Raw genomic sequence first — 15,733 nt, forward strand, 5'->3', positions numbered from 1 at the left:
CGAGAGTGTAGATCTTTGTAGATCTCTGGTGTGTTCGTTCAATCATGAGGTACATGGGATCGACCAGAAGACGCCTCCAATGACTTCGGTCAAGACAGTGGCGTAATATATTATTCTCTTCGTCAATCTTACACTCACTCTCTCTCTCTCTCTCTCTCTCTCTCCCGCTCTCTTTCTATTTCTCATTTTATTTTTATCGTATTATTATTCGCGAAAGTTCGATTTAACGTTTTGTATTTTCACGATGAATGATACGAAGATATTTTAACTATTTTACAAGTTATTATAATTATCATCCGTCGTGTTATGATGTTTAGTCAGATGATCGTAAAGTAGACAAGAGTGAGTTGAATTATTTTTCGAGAAATTGTCTCCTTTTTTGTTGTTGTTGTTGTCAATCTTTTTATTACGACCTTTTCTTTATTTTCTCTCTCTCTCTTTCTCGTTGTTCGAGGTATTGAACCGATCAGATGGGACCCTGCCAAGTTTAATTTCACAGTTCTATAGACTCGAGGAATGCTCACGTTATGTAACACATATTTATTATTATTATTATTGTATGATGATATTTTAATATTAATCATAGAAAAGGAATCTAGAAATCGTAAAATTGGATAATTTCGCAATATCGTTTCGTTTAATTTAGTCGAATGAGGGTTGTTATCGGAGGGTGCGGTTTACCACGAAGAAAAGTTGAAAGTTTCGAAGAAAGGATGTCTCGGTTAGCCAGGAAGGACACTCGCAAAGAGTGAGACTCCTTCCTTCCTATGGCGGTTGAGACGCGATGGACGAGGTGGGAAAGGGGGAAAGGCGGTGACTAATGAACCGTGTTCTCAGGTGCTTTATGCGGTCAGCCAGGCAGTCCCGTTTTAGTAAATTACAACCATTACGAGTACTTGCTTTCGCCTGCGCGCGATCGTCCACCGTCAATGTCCATCCCCGAGTGCAATTTTCGTTAAATTAAACGCGCCGAATCAATTACTCGCGGCCAGCGTGTTGTAACTCGCCGATGTTAAAGACAACTACTTTTACAGGACGACCAAGACAATAATGATCACGCTTAATGGAAAATTGCTAACCTGTCACTAGATGACATTATTATTATTCTATACATTTATACGCTCGCGAATATAATAATCCGTATTATTTTCAAAAGATTTTTTAACAAATCATTAATAGAATATAATATAAAGAACAAGCGTGACAATTAAATCGATTATAATTATTCTTATTATATATTAAATAATGATTATATTTTTATTATTTCTTGATTTTAATTGGGACAAAATAATATTATAATTAACGTATTTTATTGTTAGAAAATGAATGAAATTTTAATAACGTTATCTATCGTATATTCTTGATCAATAAAATATACGACACGATATATTATTATATTATAATAAAAGTATAAATCTAATTATATTATAATTATTAATTTTCAATATATAAATATGAAAACATTTGTATAATATTTATAATATAATACACATTACACATATATATTTATCGATTAATAATGTTTAATAATATTTACTCAATACGGATTATAGTAATAAGTCTCTTATTTTGATGAAATAAAAAGGAAAATAAGATTTTGATATTGGAATAAAGGTAAGAATCTTGACTATAATCGCAAATATAATATCGTCGAGGTCGCGAAAGTACTTTACACGCGAGGAACTTTCATAGTTATATGTCGTGGGACGACATGCGTGACGAATGAGCGAGAACGCGGGTCAAGGAGCGATACGCCTTTTAAGGATGGCGACGCCTGTCTCAGGACGAATTTTCTGTCGGGAGTCAACGTCCAAGTCTTCAAGAGATGAGAGAGAACTTACGCCTTTACCGATCATTCTCTTTCTCTCTCTTTCTCTCTTTCTCTTTCTTTCTCTCTGCATGAGTGCTCCTCGGCCGGCGTCGATCAAACGGTTTCTTTCCTGAGCTCGGATTTGATCGATGCCTTGACGAGTTTTGCGAGTGCTACGCACTCACTCGATCCAATATTTTTTCTTCTTTTATTTTCTTGTTTTTTTTAAACAATTAATCGATCCCTTTCCCCATCACGAATATTTTAATTGATTAATTTAGAATATATTTTTGTCGGATATTTTCTTGCGTGTTCGATTTAATAGAAAATTATTTTTCTTTCGTATATATCAAATTAAGAGAATAATATTTTTTTCTTTCTGTCTGTGAATTTGATATGAATTTGATATTAATTTCGAATATAAGTGAAATTATTATATATAAAATTGATATTAAATTATTTATATATATTCATCGATCGAATAAATTATGATTAATTTTTCGAAGACAAAAAAAGTCAGTGAATTGATCAGAATAGTTTGAAGAATAACAATTTGTCGATTATTTTATTCGCATTAAAAAAATATTATCAACTATTTCTCGTTATGTAATTTGTTTTTTTTTATAAATATACCATATTAGATGTAAGAGTGAAGCTTCTTGAGCAACCGTTCGTTCGAGCTTATCATCGAAATAATGTCGTTGCATCGGCATGCATGTTGGTTCTTTGAGTAGAGATCAGTCATTGGTGTAGAGTCGAGAGAAGTTGTTTCTACCTATCGCAATCTTTCTCTTTCTCTTTCTCTCTCTCTTTTTCTTTTTTCTATTTATCTTTCTCTACTTTATCTTTATCTTTCTCTTACATTTTCTCTATCTCTCTCTTTCTCTTGTTCTTTAACCGTGGTATACGTTGAAACTCGAATAGCAAGAAGTGTATATAGGTTGCACACAGTGTTCGTGGATCTCGATCGATTTGTTTCTAGTATACGTCGACATTGTATTGCGCGAGTCATCTCTCTCTCGTTTCTTGCCTCTTCAACTCTCCTCGCTTGATTAATCGTGCTACGTTGTGAAGCCACGTCTTGTAACGCCCTTTTCATCTTGCTTCTTCCCATTGGTCGTTGTGAAAATCGAACAATATCGAGAATCTTTGGTATCCTAGACGAAACGTGTACTTTTTCTACAAAAATTTATCTATAAATTTTTATTAACTTTAACAACAACAACAACAACAAAAAAAGAGAAAAAGAAAACATTTATTTTTTCACAATTAAAGATTAATTTAAATTTGTATAATATGAAAAAGTATTGAGAGAAATTCTTTATTGTGTGATGGGAATCAATGAATTTTAATTAAATTATTCTTTTTTCAGTTTGTGTATTATATCGTAATATTTATAAAAATAATTGAAATGTTTCTAGAAATATTTAACAAATCAATTACTTTCCTATCTTTGACAGAAATATCATATATTATTTAGCCAACCATGAAACATTTAATACTTCCTTATAAGTTAAGAAATATTGTTTTAGATATCAGATATATATATATATATATAATCAAATAAATCAAACACCCGGACGAAGTCTAACACATTTAATCCCCATTAATCTCGTGACATTTATCTTTCTTAAATCTTTTTCCTATCATCATTTCTATCATTTAATATAAACGTCATAATTTTGATCGTTTTAATTTCTCTTAAACGTTTCAACACCTTTTATTTCCACGAACAACATACATTACTCCTAGATATTATCATATTATTAGATACACACAGTAGCAACCGATATAAATGACGTTAATTTAATCATCTCATTTCCTTACAAATATTATCTTATTATACAAATAAAAATATTCTCTGACAATTTGTTAAGATATAAAATGAACGAGATGATATTGAACGAAAAAGGAAGGAATCAATCAGTAACAACCTCCCCATACTATTTTACCATTTCATTCCTAGATTTTGTAAGTAACTTCCATCTATTTACATTGCCCCCCCCCCCTTACATCCCCCTTTCTCTTATGTTTCTTCTTAACTGTTGCAAGAGACTTGTTGGCCAATTCTATGTACAACGACGACAACGATGATGATGATGATGATGATGATGATGATGATGATGATGTACACGCGTGCGTGTGTGTGTATATATGCGTGTGTGTGTGCAAGCAAAAGGACGCTTCGCAAATAGCCACAACTGAACTGTAACTTTCTCGAACACGTTAACGTCCACACGAGAGAGTTCTTCAGAGCAGCTGGACGATCACCTTTCACGCACGTCCACGTATCTCTGTCCTTTCTTTCTTTGACTATTTATTTCATCTCTGACGAGTAATCCAGACGAAGAATTTCACCGACTCGATAATTTTCTTTTCAAAATCATCCTTTAACAATTTAATATACAATATATTTTCTTTTTTTATCAGAAGGCTTATAATCAGTGTCACTCGACACACGCTTTTTCAATTATGAATTTTGTTCGACGAGTAGTACAAACAAAATGTTATTCGTAAATGTTCGTCCGTTACGTTCACTTATCGTCAATCTAACTTGTTTTTTTTCTTTTTTTTTTTTCTTTACTTACATTATATTTTTTGACGAATTTAAACGTTCAATAATTTTCTTTTCATATATATACGAGAGTTTTGTTATTGAAAAAAAAAATATTTAATCAGATATGGAGATGGTTTTTTATAATTTTGTCGATCGTCATTCGACACGTTAAAGATCGGTCGAACAAAAGTATGATTTTGAAAAGTCGTTGAAACGAATGGTAAACGTTTTAATTAATTGTCGATTGGTATAGGATAGGCGGCATGCGTATTATAAAAATATTCCTAACCCTGTAGCGAGTTTCACCTAAGGAAAAATTCTTCTCCTGCGGGTTTTGCTTCTTGGGGCTGTCAAGGAAACGATCGTCTGTAATAAATTTGATTTATCGACTACGGCTCGTTATCGTGAAAGCAGAGGAGTGTATCCTCTATCGGATCGCCGGATGACGACGTCGATGTGCACCGTATGCACTCGAGACGGATCGTTTTATAATTTCGTACAGTGCACGCTGTGATCTGCACCACGATTAATCCGCGAACGATTCGATATTATTCACCTATAGAAGTTTGTGTACTTGTATGGGTAGAGATATACGTGTATACATTACCAACCAAAAGTTTGATGTTACTTATGAAAAAATTTAATGAAAGTTATTATTTCTTAAGGAAGATTTTTGAAGTTTTATTTGTCGACGAGAAAAATCTATCATGTAATCAATTTTATATTACTTTTTTTTTTTCACGAAAGAATTAGTATTCTTTTAAGATTGTCAATTTTTTACTGACAATTAAGCTGAACATTTTGGCAAATTAATATTCATTGATAACATAATTCGACTTATTAATGTTTGATATAAAACCGATAAATAGTTTCTAACTTTTAACGAAAATCAAACAAACGTTATCAAACTTTTGATCGATATAATGTATATATATTTTACGTTACAAAGAATAAATATCTTTAAGTTACACTTATTAATTCTTATAACTTTTTCATTTATAGTTATAATAATACCTATCTTCCGGTGTTTGTTAAATCGTGAATTCATGAAACACTCAATAATACTAATACATATTCATTAGTCATTATAAACGTTTAGATCGTGCCGCGAAACTGTTTGAAATGAAAATGGTAAGAAATTAATTGCCTGACACGTCTAATACGTGTTCGAGCTTCTGACTGATTGTGAGATTGAAAAAGAAAGAAAGAATGAAAGAAAGATAGATAGATAGATAGATAGATAGTAGGGAAAAAGAAAGAGAAAAGAACAAAAAATATATTTATATATCCATACGGTAACTGAAACGTGGAGAACAATAGAGGGATAATGGGTGAAGTGTACGAAGTGAAAGTGTAATTAGCATAGAGTTTGCACGGCTACTCTTCCACGATCAGGGTCACGTAGCGGGAAAAGGAAAGAAGAAAGAAAGAGATAGAATGAGTAAAAGAGAGAAAGGGTAAAGGGAGTATCTTCAACTCGATTCTTATAACGTCGACCGATTTATTAAACGTACACACCTGCCCCACCGTCGTTTCTGGACAATAAAGCTCTATCTCGATCTCAGGAAAGGTCCTCTTACCGTCTTGCCAGCAGCCCAGCCTTGCGGGAGCGATGTATCGTTCGAAATAATCGTGTATAGCGTTTCACTGCTAAGATACCTTTGCCCATTGTCCTTGAGAAAGAGATAGAAAAAGAAAAAGTAACACAGAAATAAAGAGAGAGAGAGAGAAAGAGAGTGTGTGAGAGGGAATTAATAAATAAATTTAGTTGAATTTTATTATCATACACATCGATCGTTGTGGGAAAAAAAAAATCTATTTATTCGAAGAGATATATGATTTTAATAATAAGAACAAAAAACAAAATAAGTTTAATCTCAAAATTGATATATTATATTTATTGGAAATATTATTTATTCGTTAATTGCAATATAGATTATTTGTAATGTTAAACACAAAATTATACTTTGAAATTTGATATCTGTTTGGAGGAAAAAAAAATAGAAAAGACAAGATTTAATTAAAAAGGAGATTATATTTATTTAATACGATTTATATTTACACGAGGAAGAAACGTGTACCGTAAGCCAAGCGTGTTAAATTTGCTAGTAAAGGACACCGTGCATTGGATTAGTTCCAGATCTAGCTGTGCACTTTACTTATGTCTATGTATGTAAGTATACGTGTGTGTGTGCACAGTTTAGAGGAGGGGAACCTTGCAATGAACTAAGGATGTCATGCACTACCGCGATTAGTTCTCCCGCTAGTTGTCGTCTCCGCGGGACGTCTTCGTTCAACGTTTTCCGCTACGTCCTGGCTTTACTTCCCTTTTTGATTTTCTCTTTCCCTTTCTCTTTATGTGTCTCATATATATATATATGCACGCACATGTACAAGGTGTTTCCTTAATATTTTAACGTTCAATAATTTCTAATAAGAACACAAAAATGGAATTACAAATATATTCTATACAAAACACGTGAATATATTAATTAACATAATAATTATCAAATCTGCTAGTAATTTTTCTTTTTTATATAGTCCTTCAAATATTAATACAATTTGCAGAACAAATAATAAACATTTCTAATTTGGCTTGCGTCATTTTATTTCGAAATAATTATTTAGTGTAATGCAATATATAATTATATATATTAATAAGAATTAATTTTTCAATTATCTTTTCTATTACACACACAACGATTATTATAATTAATATAATAATTATCTATCATGAAAAAATATTTCTTTCTTGTATTATAAATTGTGATTACTTAACGCAGATATATTATAATCTCGCGATTACTATCTGATACACAGATGCACGTGTTCGATGTTACTCCTTTTTTTTTTTTTCTCTTTTTCAATATATACAAATAAATATTTGAACGTTGGGGAAGTAGCAAATTACTTCAAAGATGCACTCTCTCTCTCTCTCTCTTTTTCTCATCACATATGCACGCGTTTGATGTTCCACGCGTTTTTCTTTTTATTATTATATTACAAATATAAACGTTTGAATGTTGGTGTAAGTAAATAAGAAGCACCCTGTATATGTCTTTGTCCGTTGCACGGTCCCGTATATCCGCTACTTGTGCAAATCAGCGAGTCGGACGAGCGAACAGGTTCTCTTTCTCTATCTTTCTTACTCGAACAGGATGCATCGTCGTTGAACGTAACGCGGTTCACTCTTTGACCTCTTCTTCCTGGATCACGCGGCGCAAATGGGAGTGAGGACCTATCCAGAGTCTATTTTGTCCCGTTTTTTTCTATCCCTTACTATTTTTATTCCTTCTCTTTTTTTCTCTTTTTATTTTTTATTTTTATTTGATTTTTTGTACCGACCGAGCAAAGTAAAAATGATTTACGAGTGAACGGCACACGCTTGCGTACAAATAGATACAAATGTATATGTATTTGATATAATTGTGAGCGTATAATATACTCGTATAAATGTGCATTGCTAGAACGTTTACCCTGATTATTATTGGCCAGTGGCCCACCAACGTAGAATAAGTTTCAAGATTATTACTCGACTGTATGTATATTTAAAAGAATTTAGCATTTTGTTACGAACGGTTAGACACGCTCTGTTCGTTCATTAAAATCTCTTGTCCTAAGAAAAATGTGTATCAAATTAAGATTTCATTATCTCTTTCCTTCTTTATTTTTCTTTTTTTCTTTTTCTTTTCTTTTCCCGAATTTTCGAGCGTGCAAAAGTGAAAGCGTTGTAAGTTGCTCGTAAATCTCTTTGTTAATTGAAATTTATTCGTGTTAGTTGCTATTATTATTATTATATTTTTCTTACCTATCGGTATTTGATAAATTACGTAACGAATTAATAGTAATACAAATAAATATTACGTATATATTTTTCGATTAGAAATTTATTAAAGAAAAATGTAGAAATAATTAGTTGACGTAGGGGTGTATACGGGTTTAATAGAAAATAAAGGATCGATTAACTTTCGGAAAAGCTGTCCTTCGTCCTCCAATGTCGCGTCCTTCGACTCTCGGTCGATTCCGATGCTAACGGTCGGCCGTTAGCGGACCTTGAGCGGAGATCTTGGTAGAACACTCACGTAATTTACTTGTTTTCTGCGCCGCCGGCATCGTTCTCGTTAACTCACCGATTGCGAATTAAGGAGAGAAAGAAAGCGGTATGAGTTAAAGGAGGAAGGAGAAAGGAGACGATTGAAACTAAGAGAGAGAGAGAGAGAGATAAATATATTTATGTACATAAGAAAAAGATAGAAATATACATATGCACATATATTTATTATTTATGTTTATATACGCATATATATTTATATAAGGAAGAAGTAAGGAACATGGAAAGAAAAAAAGATATATATATATATACATATAAGTACAGGATGTTTCAATTTTATTTTGCAGTAAGTATGTAATAAAAAAATTAATTAAAAAATGTTTATATACAAAAGTAAGCTTGTAAATGTTATATCAGAATTTCGTAACGAGGCATCATTCACTTCACGTGTAAAATTATAATGACAATGAATTACGTAAAAAAAGATATTTAAATATAATTTCAATATAGTATATTTGGATATAATCTAATATTATAACATATTATAATAGAGTATATAAACGCGAGAGTAGAATTATATTCTAACATGGTGGACAATTGTTGGGTTTGAAAAAAAAAAATGAAACACCTAGTATACAAATACATACATATATAAATATATATAATATATTTATGTGTATACACACGAATATGTATGGGATATCGGAAAGATCGATCGAAGAATCACGATCGAGGTCGCGTATACGTTATGCTTGTCTCGTTTTGCACTATGCGCAAAGAAGCGAGTAAGATAAATAGAGAAAAGTGTATGTACAGATATATGTATAAGAAAAAAAAAAAAAAAAGAGATAGAAGTTGGCGAGTTGGTTCTCTTCGAAAACGAAGTAGAGGAAGGAAACGTAACGACGTCTCTTTGCCGGACGCGGTTATGCAAATTGTCGTGAAACGTTGACGTTCGCGATAAAGGGAAACGCTCTAGCAGCTCATTTTCCTTCTCTTTCTCTTCGTACTCTCCCTCTCTCTCTCTCTCTTTCTTTTTCTTTTTCTTTTTTTACTCTGTTTGGTGGACCGCAGGTAGCCTTTGGTGGTCAGTGGTCGTCGGTCGCAACGAAAAGAAATATCAACGAAAGATCTTCTTCTCTCTTCTCGTTCGGCGAGATAACGACCCAGTCCTCCCTTTTGCTGCTAAAGTCGGCGGCTTCCGGCGTTCGACGACCTTTAGAAAGATCGCGAACTTCGACGATGATTTTATTCGACCATGCGTTATAGATCCCTATCTCGGTATTACTTTGTAATATCAACAATTTCTTTTTTTTCTTTTGCTACCTACCCTTTTGTTTTTTTTTTCTTCTGATTTTTCTCTAATTTCTTTTCATTTTTTTTGTCTTTTAGAATAATAGATCTTTTTTGGGAAGGATATTTTAGGGAAACGCACATGTGAAACAGTGTGACAGTAATATGAATAATTCTTTCGTTTAAATATTTTTATAACTGCATTTTATATTTTTCTTCGAAAAGTTTCGGTACATATTTTTTATACTAAGAGTTAATAGATTTTAATGACTCTTATATTAAATTAAAGTACATTCTTTTGTCTACGCGTAGAATACTTTGTCGAGTTATAAGTCTATCTGCAAAGGTTCATAAAATGTCAGAGAATGCAATGCTGTAAATTGTGCATCTTTGCAATTTCTTTGAAAAGTTTCGGTAAATATTTTTTATACTCATATATAGGTTATATATTATATATATTATACTCATATTCAGATTATCGCAAGTGTTATCGAAAGATTGTGATTAGAGTTATGTAGGACACCCTTTATATTTTTATATATGACACAAGATTTAAAACAATATGCAAATCAACATTAAATTATTTTATATTCATATTAACAAACACGTATACGCCTATATACACGTATCCATCCATAGCACAGTCAAAGTGTTAAATAAAATAAAAATAAAAATCATTTTCCTTCGTTTCGTTTTCGACTTTTAATCGTAATACTTGAAGGTAAATTTAAAAAGAGAGAAAACAATTAAAAAAAAAAAAAATAAAAAGAAGAGAAGAATTACGTGGACCGTAAGGATTTGCATTTGTTGAAAAAAAGGGCCGCCCATGTGGGTTATCGAGCAATATATATAATACTTCGAGCACGAATACATTCAGGAGTTTGTCGTCGGACTTTAATTGGAGGGTCTGACGATCCGATTTCAAGCATGGTCACCGTGTCGAACTCTTCTCGGACGAGAGAGAGTAAAAAAAGAAAAAAAAAATAAATAAATAAATAAAGAATGAGAGAGAGAGAGAGAGAGAGAGAGAGAGAGAGAGATAGGTTACTCTCTTTACCTTGAAGATGCCGGACGTGCCTCTCGTGCGAATGCCCCGTTAGCTTCGTCACTCTCTGTCCAAGTCTGTCGCGTTCCTCTCTCTTTTAATGTCCGCCATGGTGTCACCGTGATCTTGCTAATTGGACGGGATGAATTCGCATTCACGAAAAAATAAAAAAAGGGAACGGAGAGAAAAGGGATCAAAGAATTAAATACCCCTACCCCCAAAAAAAAAAACAAACCGAAGTAAAATAGAGAACGTCAGAGTAATGGAAAGAGGGAGAGGGAATGAAAGAATGAAGGAGTGAGAGAGAAACAGTGAACCAGGATTAAAGAGAGAGATAGTAACAATGAAACAGGGTAAAAGAGAGTGTGTATGTGTGTGTGAGAGAGAGAGAGAGAAAGAGAGAAAGTCATGGTAGCAACTAACAGGATCGTAGTATGCCGTTCCACTACTTCTGCACACGGTGGACACCGAGTCAACGATCGTTAAATTTAATGGTTCCCCTCGTTAATTTCATAAGCCGACAGTTTCGCGTACGCAATTACGAATTACGCAAACGATGCTGCTCGTATACATATATATAGGAGGTTAATTTTTTCTATAGAAAAGCGGCGAACACATTGGTTCGGACATTGGTTAGTTTTATAGCGGACTCTTGTCGTAACGAACCTTCAACGTCCCATTTTTATTATTTTTGTCCGAGATTACCTACGTAAACGCTCGTCCTTCTCAGTTGAAACATATCTTAGTCTTATACCAAGGATCTGGATATCGACATTTTCAATCTTTATGTATTGTATAATATGTAGATCGATTACTTTAGTCTCTTCATGATAATGGGATATAGTGGTTGTTAGTAAAATACGTGTTTACATATGCATGATGATAATTATGACAGGGAACTAACATAAGTGAAAAACAAAAATTGCAAAAATTCGCGCGTATAATAGTTTATTATTATTATTATTATTATAATATATTGTAATTATTTATTTTTATAATATATTACTAAGAAAAACAAAAGAATAACGTTACAATTATTTATATTTCATAAAATGAACCAATATAAACTGTAACGCATAATAATATTTATTATTAATATTATAAAATTGCGCAATTATTTATTTTTATAATATAAAAAAAAATGAAATAATATTATAATTATTTATATTATAAAATGAATTACACTTTGAATGAACGATTCTGCAAATGTTTTTTTTGTATTTAGTCCAGTGTCATAATTACTGGCATATATGTAGGCTAGTCAATTTTGTTTTGTATATACGTAAGTGTGTGTGTGTGTATTCACGGATCGACATTACGTTAACATGCTTGCGGTAGCAAACATGGTTTTCGGTTATAAATCGGACCGAGCTGTGTAATCTGGCTGCTGTGACGAGCACAAAAGGCAAGTCAATAAATCTGTCAATATTAATCCACACCTAATTGATTCCATTAGCGGCGTATTTCTCTGCTCTCGCGCGAGAGAGTAAGAGAGAAATATGTTCTTCTCTCTTCGAAGTTTGAAACGCATCGATTCGTCTAACTATGCGTGTCAAAGAGCACATCCACGCTCGATCGCAATAATTCTAAACGAGAGAGAAAGATAAAGAGAAAAAGAGGTGTGTGGGGATGGGGTGGTAGGGTGTGTTGGAGGGGTGGTGCAGAGTTGGAAGGGGAAGAAGATCGACGCGAGGTCGAAGGTCACTGATCGGAGTTCGATCCTACTCGTTTTCGATACTCCGATCCTGATAAATAGCTCGTTCAACAGAATTACTCTTCAATCATTATCCTCTTTTTTTTTCTCCTCTCTTAAATCTAACATAAATATCCTTTGTCCTTTTTACATTGATCCTGTTTTACTTGAAATATTGAAACACTAACGATTTTATTAATAATTAAACGTCTGATTATTTATCCTAAAACAATTTATATTTGTTACGTCCCGAAAAAATTTAGTTTACTTGTGTTTTTTTTCGCGCAATATTTTTGTTTAATTGTATCAATTGAAATATATTTTCTATACGTATATACGTTATCAAAAGTAATGCATTTTCTTGAAACGTGTATATAAGGATATTTAATGCATTCTTTAGTATTAAAATTATACAAAATTGTGTTGGAAAAATTATTCTTTTTACAACTTTACAATTTAGATTTCAATATATCATCGTAACGATCACACATTTATAGATTGTCAATAATCAAGATGACATACGTTAATAAATTATTTGTTAAAATGAATGTACGAAATAATTGTGAAATGTCAGTGTTGGAATGATCCTTTCGACGTCTAGGATAGTTGGTCTATTTCTTTTCGCGATACACAATGGGACCGAACCAGTAAGAGATCAAAGGTCGAGGTATCCTATTGTCCGTTGGACGATCTGGTTAATCGTCGAATCGTTTCGTCACCGTTCTTTGCCAAGCAAGCAATTTTGCAAACTGGCGTGGCGCGTCTGTCAACTTTCTGCGTTCGTTCCCTGCTATGAATGAGGTCGCGAGACAGGTTCTACGATTCTACGAAGAATCTTCCTCCCTCCTCCACCCCCACCTCCTTTTCCTTCTCCTTCACCACCTTCTTTTTCTTCCCTTCCTTTTTCTTCAAGAGAGAAAGAGTAGTCGTGACAATGATAATCCGATCGTACTCGACTCGTTCTGTCTTACGACAGAAAACGGTGCCGTGACGGACAGAAATAAATAGAAATGCAATTTTCTCGGTCGTGCTTCGACCTATCGACCGATACGATATATAGGAGACTGTCATCCTTAAGAAAAAAAATGTTAAATCACGAAGGAGGACTTTATTTCTATCGTTGAACGACTACCGGCATAAAAGGGAGAAAGAGAGAGAGAGAGAGAGAGACAGGTAATCTGTTCCTTTTGTGACATAGTATCACGATGAAAGAAGATACTAATTTATTTAATACGAACATAGAATCGTACGATATATTATATATATATACAGTGTCAAACAAAATTATATACACGTTAAAACGTGTCTATTCGATTAAATTTATTATTTGAACATTATAACATAATTAAAATTATATCATTTAGATTTAAATTGGTGTAGAATTAGAAACAATAATAATAATAACAAAAATTGATTTCCGTTTTTAAAATTAAGATTAATTTTAAACTAATATAAAAAGATTCTTCTCTTTTTTTTTCTCTGTTTTGGTAGAAAATCAAAAGATATACTTTGTATGTGGAAACACAATTGACGGAATTTATTGCAAGATAGAAAAATGTAATACCTAGATATGGAATCAATGTGAAAGTAGTGAGAAAACAGGCACGTGACGTCAAAGGATTGGTGGTTCATTGGTGTGTTCTTCCCCTTCCCCTATTACTAGGAGAAGCAACAACCCTCGTTACGGTGAGACTAGGCGTAATCAATTTCACACATTGATTAATACGAAGTAAATGAATACCTGGGAACCTCTCTCTCTTTCATTCTCTCTCTCTCTCTCTCTCTCTTTAGTTCTCTGGCTTCGTGATGCGAAGCTACGGGCGAAGCAGGAGCGAGAAATGATTTATCCGGCACGGGTCGGGGGGTGCCTGCCACGCGTAATTATCATACGACAGCCGATTAAAATTGCGGCCGTGCTCGCGTTCAACATCAATTTCAGCTAATTACATGCATTTTCACGTCGAACCGCAAGCACCAAGCGTTACGCTGCTCGCCGAACTTGGAAAAATCCAACTGTTACGTGCCAATGGACCTGATATTCTACTCGGCATCCACTACTTTACCGGTTAAACGATCGCCATTTTGACATGCACCGAGATGATGAACGCGGAACACCATCGTTTCGAGATATATATGTATATATAATATATGTTGTTTATTAGAAGAAAAATATCGCGAGTATTCTCGCTAAGAATGATAGATTGTTAATCGGGATCGTAACTCCTCTGGCTTTTATATTTTGACAAGTTAATGTTAAACGCGGCGGTCGGTATCTTTTAAGATTTTTTTTTTTCTATAAGAATTATTCTTCGTTTCTCTTTTCTTTTTTTTGTGAATTTGAATTATATTATTTAATAAATAATTACTTCTCTCTTTCTCTGTGTTTATTTAAGACGAATTTTGATGATTTTAATAATTGAACGATAGTGTAGATCGTTTTTATCTAAAATTGATTATTTTTGCGTTGATTTAATTAATTTGATAGGAAAGAAGATATCAACGGTACTCACCGAAACGACGAGACGTCGATTTTCTCCGGCAGATGATCGTCTTTTTGCTGTCTCCTCGCCCTAACGACGAAGGGTCGAATTTTCTTCTTGCGGAAGTTCCGTTTCGTTCGTAACCAAGCCACGCTCGAAGACACTCTGATGGGAAACTCCGTATAATAGTTTCTACTATTCGATACCACGTGCTTATTCTCTTTCTTATTCTCACCCAAAAACTTAACATCGTTTTTTTTCGATGATCCTTTATCCACGTCGGTTAAAATTAACGTCGATTTCTTATCTTCCGGCAGATAATTTTCGTTAACGGTATCGTCACGAATTATTACCTTCGTAGGTCTATCATTAATCTCGTTTAATTTCACATTCGTACTGGTATTAGAATTGTCAACGTAAAAATAATTCGAATTGTGTCGATTTGTCCAATTCAAACTCGACGTCGTGAAAATTTCTTTATCGGTGCATGAAGTATTTGACGACAATATTAAATTAGGTACTTTGGTCTGATTGGTTAATGATTTTCTTTGTTCAATATAAGCTTGACGATCATTTTTGTTCAACGCGTTCGAATTTTTATAATCGTTGCAGTGTTTCATAGTACGTTCGCTGTGTGAAATATTGTAAAATGCATCCTTGTCGTTCGGTAGATCAACTAAATTGGAAAGTGTCGAGGATGCTCGCAAACTCATCGCATGCATACTAATAGCTGTTTCTTCCAATTCAATTACTCTTTTTTCGAGATAAGCTATACGACGATCTCGAGCTTTCAATAGGTTGAGA

At 33.3% G+C, this 15,733-nt stretch overlaps 1 long non-coding RNA gene across 1 annotated transcript in view; it reads right to left on the reverse strand.

Annotated features, from left to right (window-relative positions):
- The window catches only part of LOC106789762, a 142,091-nt gene extending 127,020 nt beyond the window's left edge, over positions 1-15,071 (reverse strand). The window contains exon 1 of the long non-coding RNA XR_001382028.1: positions 14,960-15,071. This is a non-coding gene — a long non-coding RNA (uncharacterized LOC106789762). The remainder of the gene's footprint in view (positions 1-14,959) is intronic.
- Between the last annotated feature and the right edge of the window lie 662 nt (positions 15,072-15,733).

This window comes from Polistes canadensis, unplaced genomic scaffold (assembly GCF_001313835.1).
Source record: "Polistes canadensis isolate GaletaPanama2010 unplaced genomic scaffold, ASM131383v1 scaffold_201, whole genome shotgun sequence".
Lineage (NCBI taxonomy): Eukaryota > Metazoa > Arthropoda > Insecta > Hymenoptera > Vespidae > Polistes > Polistes canadensis.